Genomic DNA, 16,463 nt, shown 5'->3' with positions numbered 1-16,463 from the left:
TAGGTTACCTCCCCAATTAATCACTGCAATTTTATCTTTACCACATGATTTCAATTTCCCGATCCATAATCCTTCTGTTTTATTTCTATTTACCAATAAACCTGAAAACGAGCCAAAAATTTCTATTATATTCATTGCAGATATTACATCGTTTTTATCTTTAGAAAATAATGTTGTGTCATCTGCTAATTGTGAAATCTTAATGCTATGACATTTCCCATCTAACTTAATAGTGATTTCTTTTACTTCGTTGCTATTTCTCAACTTTAGAGCCATATAATTTCACCAGCCAAAACAACAATAATGCTGATAAAGGACAGTCTTGTCGGATTCCCCGTGAATTTTTGAAATTTTCTGATATCCATCCATTGTTCATGACACATGTTTGAACGTCTGTATACATAGTTTTAACCCACTTAATAAATGATTCATTAAACCCAAAATGTTTTAAAGTTCCAAGCATAAAATCCCATTCTAACGAATCAAATGCTTTCGGAAAATCCACATAAACAATTGCTCCCTCAATTTTGTATGTTTCTGAGTAGTCTATTACATCTTGGATTTGTCTCAGATTAAACCCAATAAATCTATTTTTAACATAACCGGTTTGATCCTCATTTATAATTTTTGGAAGTACCTTTTTTTAAGCGTTGCGCAAGAACATATGACAAAATTTTAAAATCTATATTAAAAAGGGATATTGGGCGATAGTTTTCCAAAAGTAAAGGATCCCCCTTTTTGAATATCAAAGTTAATATACTAGTACGTTGTGAATATGAAAGACTGTTTCTATCGTATCCTTATTTAAGACATTTACCAGTAGTGATTTAAGTTTATTCCCAAAAAATCTATAAAATTCTACCGTAAGTCCATCAAGACCTGGAGATTTATTTAATTTCATTTTAAAGATACCATGTGTGCATTCCTCAACTGTAATTTTCCCATCGCATTTTAGTTTATCATTTTCATCAACTTTTATTTTCTAATTTTGTATCGACTGTATCTTTGTTACCTTTGTATTGTATCTAAAACATATACTTGCAACATTTATAGGTTAATGATTTCTATTTGAACATAAGAAATTTGATGCTAACTCCTAAAGTTTCATCCCAAAATAGTAATGTTGTATTGGTTGTATTCGAGACCACTATCTAACATGTGTTATAGTAGTCTGAGGTTGTATTTTGTTGTTCAACTGGTTTTTAAAGGCAGTGCTTCCTTCCTTCCGCGATTCCAACTTATCTACGTGGGGGGTCATTAGGCTCCAAGTAGATCCGGAAATGTTGAATTCTCTCCTCTTCTTATTGTGATATAAAATGTTTTTTGTTTCATTTCATTTACATTGGGAAATAGAAAAATGATCATTGTGTTTTGTTAGTTTTAAAAACTTTTGATATATTTGTATTTTGCATTATAAGCAGTCAACCGATTGACAAACTAGAATTATTTGAATTCCGTGAGGAAAGAGATCGGGTTAATTTCGAGTGTTATCTGCAATCTAGATGTTTATAAATCATTTCAGTCGTTGATATAATAATTAAAGGTCGACTGAACATGAATTATATTATACAATTTAAAGCATTTCTGTTTATGCACGCGAACCCGTCTAACGTTATCGTTATTTCGCAGTTATATAAAGTAGCAAATTACCGTTCCTGAATAGGTGGCGCCGTGGTAGCCGATCCTGTTCCTCAACTTCCGGTTTGTGCACTGTGCAACTATTACAGTGACATTTTTACATTAACGATGCCAAGTACTTGTTGTTGTTTACCTGGATGTCATTTAAGAGGAGGACATACATTTCCAAATGACTTAAAAAGAAGGAAAAGTTGGATCAACGCTATGGCCCATACGCAGATTGGACGAGAACACGATGAAATCGTGGAGTCCATCTCAATCCGCTGTTGTTTGCAAGCCACGTTTTACTGAAAAAGACGTGCAGGAAACTATTCATGGTAAAACTCTATTTTCTTTTTGAAATATATAGTTATATATGTAATCGCCATGCGAATAAACCAAAGTCTGTTTACAACCGCAATTATCGTTTTAGAATAAAAGAGGGTGGTTAATTCAAGACGTCATAATTTTTTGGATTACGATTCAATGTGATCTGTTTAAGATTTTTTGGTGATTGCTACAATTATAATGATTTCTTACAAGAGGTATATCATACTGAGAATTATTTTAGCAGTAATTATGCTAATGTAGTAATGACAGGAATGCATAAGCTATGCCTCATAGACTTACTTGAAAAATATCAATGACAATGTTAACAGGAACAAAACAATGACATGCTCTCATCTATATTATAGTTATTTAGGTACAAACATTACTTTTGTTGCATAAGTCTCTCATTGTTTGTCCTTTGGATTTACATAACATACATTGAATCAGGCAAACATAGTTTTATCCAGATTGTAATGAATAAATCTAGTTAATATTTTGCCAGGTAGTACAAAGTATACATTGCTAATGGAAGTTTATTTGATTATCAAAAAACTAATGTTTTATAACCTTTTTTCAGGGCGCAAACCCACCATACAGAGACTTATGTCTACTGCCATTCCCAGCCTATTTTCCTGGACCAAGCAAGAGACTGAACCGTCCGCAAAAAGAAAAATCAGGGCAGTTTCCTGTGAAAACAAAAGAACTAAACTTGATGAATATTGTAGTAGAAATCTAGAGGAAAGTTTTGATTGTAAATTTGGTTTTCCTGAAGAAGTCATTCATACTGCAGAAAGGATTTATGACTGTCCACCACCAACTGTCGAGCTTCACAGATGGAATTACACAAACACCATCAATGCCTATGTTTTCAGCAGAGAATTTTGAAATGAAGACACGTGACACAGCCATGCATTTTTATACTGGTTTAGAGTTGTATACTAAATTTTTATTTGTTTTGACCACACTTGGTCCAGCAGCACATTGAGATACATATATTTTCAAATTGATAGGGTGTCAGTTGAAAATCAGTTTTTTTATGACTTTGATGAAATTGAGGCATTATACAACCAACTTTGAACTGTCTAGATTATAGATTGAATCTTCTGTTAAGAATATTGTGTATACATGGATTGTTTTTATGTCTAAACAGTGGTGTGAGGCTAACACTTGGCCATCTAGTGGTTTAGTCAGGTATTTTTCGCCATCCAACTTCAAATTAAAGTTTCCTTCAACTTGGATTATTATTGACAGCACAGAATATCCCGTGATAAAACCTAAAGCTCCTAGAGCTCAGGCAACCTTTTCATCATATAAAATCAGAAACACTGAAAATACTTGTATGTTCGACACCTGGTGGTTTAGTCAACTATGTCTCTAATGCATATGTTGGTTGTACCAGTGACTGTGAAATAGTTGAACGATGTAGAATAGTTCAATTATGTGATCCAGGTCACAGTGTGATGGCAGACAAAGGTTTAAATGTGCAAGATTTGTTTACTAACTTTTTTCAAAAAAAGAAACAGAATTATTTCCAAAACTCTTATACAGGATTGAAAAGTCTCCAATTAACACATGCACATAGAGCGAATTATTGGACTTGGCAAAACATACAAAGTTCTAATAAATCCTATGAATGGAACTGAAACAAAACTTTCATCTGAAATAACATTTAGTTGTATTATGTTGTGTAATTTTAGAACTTGTATTGTGCCAAATGATGCATAAATAAAAGTGACGCAATGAATTTTGTTCTGATATATATATATTTACAATTACATGCACATGTAAATTGTAATGCATATAAAAATAAGGAGATGTGGTATGATATTCAGTGAGTTTATCGAACCAAAGTGCATAAGAAATGGGTTTAAGCAGCTACAGGTGTTACTGTCACTGTACAATCTCCAACAATGAGAAAAACTCGTACTGTGTAAAAAATTTCAGAGATCTTACAACTAAGTTTTGTTGTCTCACCATGACTTTGGTGAATTGTTTATATCTGTTGATGTAAATATAAAAAAGAAGATGTGGTATGATTGCCAATGAGACAACTCTCCACAAGAGACCAAATGACGCAGAAATTAACAGATATAGGTCACAGTACGGCCTTCAACAATGAGCAAAGCCCATACCGCACAGTCAGCTATAAAAGGCCCCGAAATGACAATGTAAAACAATTCAAACAAGAAAACTAACGGCCTAATTTATGTACAAAAAATGAACGAATAACAAATATGCAACACATAAACAAACGACAACCACTGAATTACAGGCTCCTGACTTGGGACAGGCACATACATGTACTTACAGAATGTGGCGGGGTTAAACATGTTAGCGGGATCCCAACCCTCCCCTAACCTGGGACAGTGGTGTAACAGTACAATATAAGAATGAACTATAAAAATCAGTTGAAAGAGGCTTAACTCATCAGATGGATAAATACAAATACATGGCCGGGTAGTTGTACATCCAAACAACAAAAAGACACTAAGTACAGATCTGAGAGTACTCGCAGTTACTGACAGCTAGTTCAAAGCCACTAACAACTGATAAAAAAATCTTGCATCTAAGACTAAATTATCAATCCGTAAGCTCCCTTTAGAATTTTATAAATTTTAGATTTTACATTTCTGAGTTGTGGGGTTTTATTCATTAAAAAAGGGGGGATTTTCCAGTTTTTGGACAACAACTCAAAAATGCTTTAAGCAGTTTGCATGAAGCTTTGGTGAATTATTTATAGCTATTGATGTAATCTCCCTATTGATTTTCATAAAACTTGGCGTCCGTCGTCGTCTGTTGTCGTAAACTATTTCAAAAATCGTCTCCTCTGAAACTACTGGGCCAAATACCTTCAAACTTTAACTAAATGTTCCTTAGGGTATTTAATTTATAAATTATATCCGAAGTTTTGATCCATCGACAAACATGGCCACCATGGCTAAAAATAGAACATAGGGGTCAATTGCAGTTTTTGGCTTATATCTTAAAAACTAAAGCTTTTAGAGCAAATCTGACATGGGGTAAAATTGTTCAATTGGTCAAGATCTATCAGCCCTGAAATTGTCAGACGAATCGAACAACCCATTGTTGGGTTGCTGCCACTAAATTGGTAGTTTTAAGGAAATTTTGCAGTATTTTGTTGTCTTGAATATTATTATAGATAGATATAAACTGTAAACAGCAATAATGTTCAGCAAAGTAAGATCTACAAAAAAGTTAATAAGACCATAATTGTCAATTGACCCCTTAAGGAGTTATTGCCCTTTAAAGACAATTTTACACAATTTGTTCATCAAGTTTGCTAACATTTAAAAATCTTCTCTGAAATACAGGTGAGCGATTCAGGCTCTTGAGAGCCTCTTGTTTCATTCATAAATTACTTTATACTTGGAAATATAATTTTTGCTTGGAGTTATAGTTTATAAAAAAAGTATTGTCATTGAAAGAGTTGACATGTTGCAATGTACATTTATTTTACATAGTACTATGGTACCAAATCAAAAGTTTATATAAAAGAAAGAAGTCAAAGGTTTCCCATCATAGTTTAGTTACATACATTTTTTTTTGTACCTGAGGTCGTTGAATATAGATCATTATATAAATAAGGAGATGTGTTATGATTGCCAATGAAACAACTATCATCCATACTTACCAGTAACAAACCACATTTGCAAAGTTGAATAAAATACAGTTGATAACATTAACTTATTACTAAAAAGAAAATGTCTAACTATTTTAAACAGTATTTGACTATAAACATAGATAAAAAAGGTACAAACTGGACATAATGCACTAGTTCATAAACAAGTGAGAACAATCGCCTTCATATAGTGCTCAGAATATGACATTCATAAAACTTGTTCAATATCATTAGAGAACTCTAAATCTTAAATACTGAAAGCCACCTCTGATAAGAACACTGTACTATGCAAGATAATGATATAACTGGACTAAAAATGCACACAACCTGTAATTAACTGCCTTTACAGCGCTTTCACGCTTTGATTTTTGTATTGCTTCTTCAATTATTTATTGGGGGCCTCGGTGGCCGAGTGGTCTAAGTATTCACCACTGTAATCACTAGCCAGTCAACACTGAGGTTGTGAGTTCGAACCCCGCTCTTGCGGGTGCACTCGACTCCAATCTTAATTGACTAGGATTGTCAGTTTTCCTATCGAAGGTCGGTAGTTTTCTCCGGGCACTCAGGCTTCCTCTACCAATAAAAACTGGCCGCCACGAAATATGTTATATGTGCCAAGTTTCACAAGAACAATCTACAGGAGCAGATCCAGACTTTTTGAAAAAGGAGGAGGGGGTGCAATTCCCCCGATAAATAAATTTATACAGCGGAGCAAACTTATAAGATTTTCTGGGATGGGAAATTAAAGTTTTTTCCGTGAACCAGTACATGTAAATGAAACTTCTGCCCTTTCACCGGAAAATCAAATGGTCATACATATAAATTTACTTATGGTGTCTGACATGTCTCATGCAGACAACACACCTGCCAGGCTGGACTCTTAAGGTCCGCAAATAAATGGTGATGTAGACAACACACTTGCAGAGGCGGGTTTGGGAAAAAAATTGGTTGATTATTTAGGGCATCACTGTGGCATGTCTGGAGCAGGCCACCTCTTAGACAGTTGTTGCCCCCCTTTATGAAAATATCTTGATTCGCCACTGAGCTGGATCATAAGTTCTGTAAATAATTTGTCAAAACATTTATCAAAAGTATACATGAGCTACATGTTTATGGTTATAAATACAGACTTCCGCATACTGGTGCAGACTCCTAGGTAGGATAAAAAAACTTCCCGGAACCTGTGTGCATATAGACTTAGGGTACTACCATTTAACTTCAAAAGGAGGGGGGTTATGGGTTTTTCCCTAAAAAATATTGCTGTCAAGCCGATGACAAATAAAATATTCTGAATCCAGATTTCTCACTTACCTTATAGTGTTAAATTTTGAAAAAAAATAAGTTGATTATTAGCGTCGAAAATTTTTACCCCCCTTGAGGTTGAATGGTTTCTCACTTAGTTAAAATTGATATAAACAATAAAGAAAAATAGTCTACAGAATAACATGTATATACATTTTTTACAGTGGCTTTGGTGGTTTATTAATTTGGTGTGGATCCTTCAAATGATAGAGACTCACGGCTCTTACTGTTTTCCATCTCGCTCATTTTAACAAGAGATCTATTATCACTTATCATTTTTCGAAAACATACATACAAGATTATAAATAGAAAAATGTGTAACCGGGTCATTCAATAGTGTATTAAACACGTTATAGATGTCGCTATTTTTGTTTTTGTTGAAACACATATATATCGACTCCAAATGCAATGGATTATTTCATGTCTCCTCAAACCCCCTGTTCCCGTAGTTCAACAATATTGATGAACGTAAAATTCGAATAAAAGAAAACCCAATCTTTTAATATCTATCTCAGTTAATTCAATGGCTAATGTAAGTAAACAAACAATAAATACACACTTGTGTGCATCGATCGACAGAAATAGGTCACAGACGCTTCTAGAAAGTTAGATTACAAAAGTTTATATTAGGTTGAAAATATTTTATTCGATCGTAGAATATATAAGAACAAGAGTATCAAAATATTAATGAACATAATAATAAAATGTTTTAAAGTGTGAATTACAGTGGTTTTTAATGTTTTCTGGTTGATCAGCTTGGCATGGGATGGTCTGATATGGTATGATGTTATGTATGTCCAGAATCTAGTTCAAAAATCTTTTCCTTTTTTTATTTTTTAAAGACCTAAAAATTTTACAAAAGTCCAGAATTAATGAAGAAATGTGTAACATTGACATACTTTTCTTCATTAATTTCCCTATTTTTTCAACCAAAATATTCCTTCATTAGTTTTATAAAGACCTGGAAATTTTACAAATCTAGAATTAATGAGAAAAAAATGTTTCAATTTTTTAATGAAGGAATTACTACAAGATTTCATCAGATTGTTCTGGAATGTGAGAGAAGATTATGATTTGTGGTTACCATTTGGCCAACGTGTCATACTTCTGATTGGTCGATTGATTTGATTGGTCGTAAAAGCCATGTGACTTATATAACTTGTGAATCCTAATGATTTTCACCATTTTGGATTTAGGCATAGACGCAGTAACATATCCTGGAAAGAAGCAGTGTCAGACAATTTCAGAAATCATGGATTTAACAGACAGAGGATGTTATCAACATGAGAATGAACCTGTTATGCAGATCGTCATGTCAACATTTAGCCATAATGTTTCAACATAACTGATGCTTAAGAAGGAAGCAAGGATGTGTGCTGCCCAAATTTTCAATGTTTAGCAGTCATTATATAATAATATAGCAGTACCTTATGCTTGCAGTGCAGATCATAATGTCAACATGGATCTTAGAACCATACATGGTATCAACTTATGTTAACATGGATGGATTGATGTCAACATGGATGGATACTCGGTATGCCGGATGAGAACCTGGTTTGCAGACCTTTATCATGCTCAACATGGTCTCATAAAGGTAGGTCTAAAAGGATATGTAGCGTCTCTGTAGCGTTTTAATCACTGCATTGAAGAGTGGCCCCGTTGTGAAAGACGAGAGCGGTAGTTATGCTCGCTAGTCTCCACAATAGTTGCAAGTATGCTACCAAAGCTTGTAAAAAGGGTGCTTTAATGACAGTGATTAGGACGTCATTACAAATTAAAAGGTGAATAATTTATTTTCTTCATATATGAACAAGTAAATGTTAGCATAAAATTTATTTATTAGAGTAGATTAATTTCAAAACTTGTTAAATAAATAACAAAAAGCAACGTTTGGTTATGAAGCATCAGCAGCTATGGTGACTGTGTGACTCTTTTCGACTGTATGAGATTAAGGGAGAATAATGTCTCATATGGATGTCACATAGTAGCTTTTCCGTAGCGTTTTAGTCGTTGACTTGGAATGTGACCCCGTTGTGGATGACGAGAGCGGTAGTTATGCTCGCAATTCTCTGCAATAGGTACAAACATGCTGCCCAGATTTGTACGATGGGTGCTCCAAGAAAGTGATTAAGCCGTCAGTGCATTTATTCTAACCTTTTTTGTTGTTGCTGTAGTTAATATCTATAAACTTTATTTCACATCAAAGCAATTTCCTTCAAATTCCGATTTTTATGTTTTGTTAGTTTTAATGAATACATTCGCCACTCTCTATAAAGATTTTCCTTTTTTAATTTTTTAAAGACTTATATATGAAAAAGTAAATGTTAGCATAATTTTTATTGATTAGAGTAGATTAACTTCAAAAATTGTTAAAGAAATAACAAAACTCAGCATTTGGTTATGAAGCATCGGCACCTATGGTGACTGTGTGACTCTTCTCGACTGTATGAGATTAAGGGAGAATAATGTCTCCTATGGATGTCACATAGTATCTTCTTCGTAGCGTTTTAGTCGTTGACTTGGAGAGTGACCCCGTTGTGGATGACGAGAGCCGTAGTTATGCTCGCAAGTCTCTGCAATAGGTACAAACAGGCTGCCCAGATTTGTACGATGGGTGCTCAAAGAAAGTGATAAAGACGTCAATGCATTTATTCTAACCTTTTTTGTTGTTGCTGTAGTTAATATCTATAAACTTTATTTCACATCAAAGCAATTTCTTTCAAATTCCGATTTTTCTGTTTTTTTAGTTTTAATGAATTTATTCATCCCTCTCTATCAATATTTTTTTTTATCTACATGTGTTAAAAAAAGCAAAGTTGAAGCATGCATGGCGTCGAATACTATAGGGGAAACCTTAAACAATAAATATTAAACTGTATATTGTGTATAAAATGAATAAAAAGAGAAAAAACGAATCTGCACGTCATATTAAGAACAATCTATTGTTGTAGAGTTTGAAAATATCGATATACTATCAGATCAGTATATTTTTACATTTCGGAATACGACCAGAAGCACCTTCTTAACAGTACGATCAACGAAAAGGTCTAAAAAGACCAACTGAAGATTAAATACAAATATTTCTATTCAATTTGGCAACAAGTTAGATACTAATTAGTGGGTTGTAACGACCTTAACTGACTGTTAAGCCCTCGCACGGTCAGCTCGCTGCGCTGAGGTATTTGATGAGCATTAACATATTTTTGTTGTTGTCGTCAAGATGGAAAAAAGACGGCTATTTTGGTTTAACGTGGAAAGATTTGGTTTCTGGACGTTTGATGTATTACAATCTCCACAACGGCTGTTTCCAGAGACTGGTTGATCAGCTGGGCATGGGATGGTCTGATATGATATGATGGTATGATGTTATGTATGTCCAGAATCTAGTTCAAAAAAATTTTCCTTTTTTAATTTTTTAAAGACCTAAAAATTTTACAAAAGTCCAGAATTAATGAAGAAATGTGTAACATTGACATACTTTTCTTCATTAATTTCCCTATTTTTTCAACCAAAATATTCCTTCATTAGTTTTTTAAAGACCTGAAAATTTTACAAATCTAGAGATAATGAGAAAAAAATGTTTCAAGTTTTTAATGAAGGAATTACTACAAGATTTCATCAGATTGTTCTGGAATGTGAGAGAAGATTATGATTTGTGGTTACCATTTGGCCAACGTGTCATACTTCTGATTGGTCGATTGATTTGATTGGTCGTAAAAGCCATGTGACTTATATAACTTGTGAATCCTAATGATTTTCACCATTTTGGATTTAGGCATAGACGCAGTAACATATCCTGGAAAGAAGCAGTGTCAGACAATTTCAGAAATCATGGATTTAACAGACAGAGGATGTTATCAACATGAGAATGAACCTGTTATGCAGATCGTCATGTCAACATTTAACCATAATGTTTCAACATAACTGATGCTTAAGAAGGAAGCAAGAATGTGTGCTTCCCAAATTTTCAACGTTTAGCAGTCATTATATAATGATATAGCAGTACCTTATGCTTGCAGTGCAGATCATAATGTCAACATGGATCTTAGAACCATACATGGTATCAACTTATGTTAACATGGATGGATTGATGTCAACATGGATGGATACTCGGTATGCCGGATGAGAACCTGGTTTGCAGACCTTTATCATGCTGAACATGGTCTCATAAAGGTAGGTCTAAAAGGATATGTAGCGTCTCTGTAGCGTTTTAATCACTGCATTGAAGAGTGGCCCCGTTGTGAAAGACGAGAGCGGTAGTTATGCTCGCTAGTCTCCACAATAGTTGCAAGTATGCTACCAAAGCTTGTAAAAAGGGTGCTTTAATGACAGTGATTAGGACGTCATTACAAATTAAAAGGTGAATAATTTATTTTCTTCATATATGAACAAGTAAATGTTAGCATAAAATTTATTTATTAGAGTAGATTAATTTCAAAACTTGTTAAATAAATAACAAAAAGCAACGTTTGGTTATGAAGCATCAGCAGCTATGGTGACTGTGTGACTCTTTTCGACTGTATGAGATTAAGGGAGAATAATGTCTCCTATGGATGTCACATAGTATCTTCTCCGTAGCGTTTTAGTCGTTGACTTGGAGAGTGACCGCGTTGTGGATGACGAGAGCCGTAGTTATGCTCGCAAGTCTCTGCAATAGGTACAAACAGGCTGCCCAGATTTGTACGATGGGTGCTCAAAGAAAGTGATAAAGACGTCAATGCATTTATTCTAACCTTTTTTGTTGTTGCTGTAGTTAATATCTATAAACTTTATTTCACATCAAAGCAATTTCTTTCAAATTCCGATTTTTCTGTTTTTTTAGTTTTAATGAATATATTCATCCCTCTCTATCAATATTTTTTTTATCTACATGTGTTAAAAAAAGCAAAGTTGAAGCATGCATGGCGTCGAATACTATAGGGGAAACCTTAAACAATAAATATTAAACTGTATATTGTGTATAAAATGAATAAAAAGAGAAAAAACGAATCTGCACGTCATATTAAGAACAATCTATTGTTGTAGAGTTTGAAAATATCGATATACTATCAGATCAGTATATTTTTACATTTCGGAATACGACCAGAAGCACCTTCTTAACAGTACGATCAACGAAAAGGTCTAAAAAGACCAACTGAAGATTAAATACAAATATTTCTATTCAATTTGGCAACAAGTTAGATACTAATTAGTGGGTTGTAACGACCTTAACTGACTGTTAAGCCCTCGCACGGTCAGCTCGCTGCGCTGAGGTATTTGATGAGCATTAACATATTTTTGTTGTTGTCGTCAAGATGGAAAAAAGACGGCTATTTTGGTTTAACGTGGAAAGATTTGGTTTCTTGACGTTTGATGTATTACAATCTCCACAACGGCTGTTTCCAGAGACTGGTTGATCAGCTGGGCATGGGATGGTCTGATATGATATGATGGTATGATGTTATGTATGTCCAGAATCTAGTTCAAAAAAATTTTCCTTTTTTAATTTTTTAAAGACCTAAAAATTTTACAAAAGTCCAGAATTAATGAAGAAATGTGTAACATTGACATACTTTTCTTCATTAATTTCCCTATTTTTTCAACCAAAATATTCCTTCATTAGTTTTTTAAACACCTGAAAATTTTACAAATCTAGAATTAATGAGAATAAAATGTTTCAATTTTTTAATGAAGGAATTACTACAAGATTTCATCAGATTGTTCTGGAATGTGGGAGAAGCTTATGATTGGTGGTTACCATTTGGCCAACGTGTCATACTTCTGATCAGTCGATTGATTTGATTGGTCGTAAAAGCCATGTGACTTATATAACTTGTGAATCCTAATGATTTTCACCATTTTGGATTTAGGCATAGACGCAGTAACATAACCTGGAAAGAAGCAGTGTCAGACAATTTCAAAATCATGGATTTAACAGACCAGAGGATGTTATCATCATGAGAATGAACCTGTTATGCAGATAGTCCCCCCCACCCCCCTTTGAGGTTGAATGATTTCTCACTTAGTTAAAATTGATATAAACAATAAAGAAAAATAGTCTACAGAATAACATGTATATACATTTTTTACAGTGGCTTTGGTGGTTTATTAATTTGGTGTGGATCCTTCAAATGATAGAGACTCACGGGTCTTACTGTTATCCATCTCGCTCATTTTAACAAGAGATCTATTATCACTTATCATTTTTCGAAAACATACATACAAGATTATAAATAGAAAAATGTGTAACCGGGTCATTCAATAGTGTATTAAACACGTTATAGATGTCGCTATTTTTGTTTTTGTTGAAACACATATATATCGACTCCAAATGCAATGGATTATTTCATGTCTCCTCAAACCCCCTGTTCCCGTAGTTCAACAATATTGATGAACGTAAAATTCGAATAAAAGAAAACCCAATCTTTTAATATCTATCTCAGTTAATTCAATGGCTAATGTAAGTAAACAAACAATAAATACACACTTGTGTGCATCGATCGACAGAAATAGGTCACAGACGCTTCTAGAAAGTTAGATTACAAAAGTTTATATTAGGTTGAAAATATTTTATTCGATCGTAGAATATATAAGAACAAGAGTATCAAAATATTAATGAACATAATAATAAAATGTTTTAAAGTGTGAATTACAGTGGTTTTTAATGTTTTCTGGTTGATCAGCTTGGCATGGGATGGTCTGAAATGGTATGATGTTATGTATGTCCAAAATCTAGTTCAAAAATCTTTTCCTTTTTTTATTTTTTAAAGACCTAAAAATTTTACAAAAGTCCAGAATTAATGAAGAAATGTGTAACATTGACATACTTTTCTTCATTAATTTCCCTATTTTTTCAACCAAAATATTCCTTCATTAGTTTTATAAAGACCTGGAAATTTTACAAATCTAGAATTAATGAGAAAAAAATGTTTCAATTTTTTAATGAAGGAATTACTACAAGATTTCATCAGATTGTTCTGGAATGTGAGAGAAGATTATGATTTGTGGTTACCATTTGGCCAACGTGTCATACTTCTGATTGGTCGATTGATTTGATTGGTCGTAAAAGCCATGTGACTTATATAACTTGTGAATCCTAATGATTTTCACCATTTTGGATTTAGGCATAGACGCAGTAACATATCCTGGAAAGAAGCAGTGTCAGACAATTTCAGAAATCATGGATTTAACAGACCAGAGGATGTTATCAACATGAGAATGAACCTGTTATGCAGATCGTCATGTCAACATTTAGCCATAATGTTTTAACATAACTGATGTTTACGAAGGAAGCAAGGATGTGTGCTGCCGAAATTTTCAACGTTTAGCAGTCATTATATAATGATATAGCAGTACCTTATGCTTGCAGTGCAGATCATAATGTCAACATGGATCTTAGAACCATACATGGTATCAACTTATGTTAACATGGATGGATTGATGTCAACATGGATGGATACTCGGTATGCCGTATGAGAACCTGGTTTGCAGACCTTTATCATGCTCAACATGGTCTCATAAAGGTAGGTCTAAAAGGATATGTAGCGTCTCTGTAGCGTTTTAATCACTGCATTGAAGAGTGGCCCCGTTGTGAAAGACGAGAGCGGTAGTTATGCTCGCTAGTCTCCACAATAGTTGCAAGTAAGCTACCAAAGCTTGTAAAAAGGGTGCTTTAATGACAGTGATTAGGACGTCATTACAAATTAAAAGGTGAATAATTTATTTTCTTCATATATGAACAAGTAAATGTTAGCATAAAATTTATTTATTAGAGTAGATTAATTTCAAAACTTGTTAAATAAATAACAAAAAGCAACGTTTGGTTATGAAGCATCAGCAGCTATGGTGACTGTGTGACTCTTCTCGACTGTATGAGATTAAGGGAGAATAATGTCTCATATGGATGTCACATAGTAGCTTCTCCGTAGCGTTTTAGTCGTTGACTTGGAATGTGACCCCGTTGTGGATGACGAGAGCGGTAGTTATGCTCGCAAGTCTCTGCAATAGGTACAAACAGGCTGCTCAGATTTGTACGATGGGTGCTCTAAGAAAGTGATTAAGCCGTCAGTGCATTTATTCTAACCTTTTTTGTTGTTGCTGTAGTTAATATCTATAAACTTTATTTCACATCAAAGCAATTTCCTTCAAATTCTGATTTTTCTGTTTTGTTAGTTTTAATGAATATATTCGTCACTGTCTATCAATATTTGTTTTTATCTACATGTGTTAAAAAAAGCAGAGTTGAAGCATGCATGGCGTCGAATACTATAGGGGAAACCTTAAACAATAAATATTAAACTGTATTTTGTGTATAAAATGACTAAAAAGAGAGAAAACGTATCTGCACGTCATATTAAGAACAATATATTGTTGTAGAGTTTGAAAATATCGATATACTATCAGATCAGTATATTTTTACATTTCGGAATACGACCAGAAGCACCTTCTTAACAGTACGATCAACGAAAAGGTCTAAAAAGACCAACTGAAGAGTAAATACAAATATTTCTATTCAATTTGGCAACAAGTTAACTACTAGTTAGTGGGTTGTAACGACCTTAACTGACTGTTAAGCCCTCGCACGGTTTGCTCGCTGCGCTGAGGCATTTGATGAGCATTAACATATTTTTGTTGTTGTCGTCAAGATGGAAAAAGGCGGCTATTTTGGTTTAGCGTAGAAAGATGTGGTTTCTGGACGTTTGAAGTATTACAATCTCCACAACGGCTGTTTCCAGAGACTGGTTGATCAGCTGGGCATGGGATGGTCTGATATGATATGATGGTATGATGTTATGTATGTCCAGAAGATAGTTCAAAATTTTTTTCCTTTTTTAATTTTTTAAAGACCTAAAAATTTTACAAAAGTCCAGAATTAATGAAGAAATGTGTAACATTGACATACTTTTCTTCATTAATTTACCTATTTTTTCAACCAAAATATTCCTTCATTAATTTTTGAAAGACATGGAAATTTTACTAATCTAGAATTAATGAGAAAAAAATGGTTCAAATTTTCAATGAAGGAATTACTACAAGATTTCATCAGATTGTTCTGGAATGTGGGAGAAGCTTATGATTTGTGGTTATCATTTGGCCAACGTGTCATACTTCTGATTGGTCGATTGATTTGATTGGTCGTAAAAGCCATGTGACTTATATAACTTGTGAATCCTAATGATTTTCACCATTTTGGATTTAGGCATAGACGCAGTAACATATCCTGGAAAGAAGCAGTGTCAAACAATTTCAGAAATCATGGATTTAACAGACCAGAGGATGTTATCAACATGAGAATGAACCTCTTATGCAGATCGTCATGTCAACATTTAGCCATAATGTTTTAACATAACTGATTTGTACGAAGGAAGCAAGGATATGTGCTGCCCAAATTTTCAACGTTTAGCAGTCATTATATAATGATATAGCAGTACCTTATGCTTGCAGTACAGATCATCATGTCAACATGGATCTTAGAACCATACATGGTATCAACTTATGTTAACATGGATGGATTGATGTCAACATGGATGGATACTCGGTATGCCGTATGAGAACCTGGTTTGCAGACCTTTATCATGCTCAACATGGTCTCATA

The 16,463-nt window shown here is 33.8% G+C and overlaps 1 long non-coding RNA gene across 1 annotated transcript; it reads left to right on the top strand.

Moving 5' to 3' along the window:
* Window positions 1-1,922: 1,922 nt before the first annotated feature.
* On the top strand, window positions 1,923-3,691 carry LOC127704559 (uncharacterized). The gene is made up of 2 exons (XR_007983364.1): window positions 1,923-1,955; window positions 2,525-3,691. It is a non-coding gene; the product is annotated as an uncharacterized LOC127704559 (long non-coding RNA).
* The last annotated feature ends 12,772 nt before the right edge of the window (window positions 3,692-16,463 follow it).

This window comes from Mytilus californianus, unplaced genomic scaffold (genome assembly GCF_021869535.1).
Source record: "Mytilus californianus isolate M0D057914Y unplaced genomic scaffold, xbMytCali1.0.p SCAF_6, whole genome shotgun sequence".
Classification (NCBI taxonomy): Eukaryota; Metazoa; Mollusca; class Bivalvia; order Mytilida; family Mytilidae; genus Mytilus; species Mytilus californianus.
This window is presented reverse-complemented; position numbering and strand designations above follow the sequence as displayed.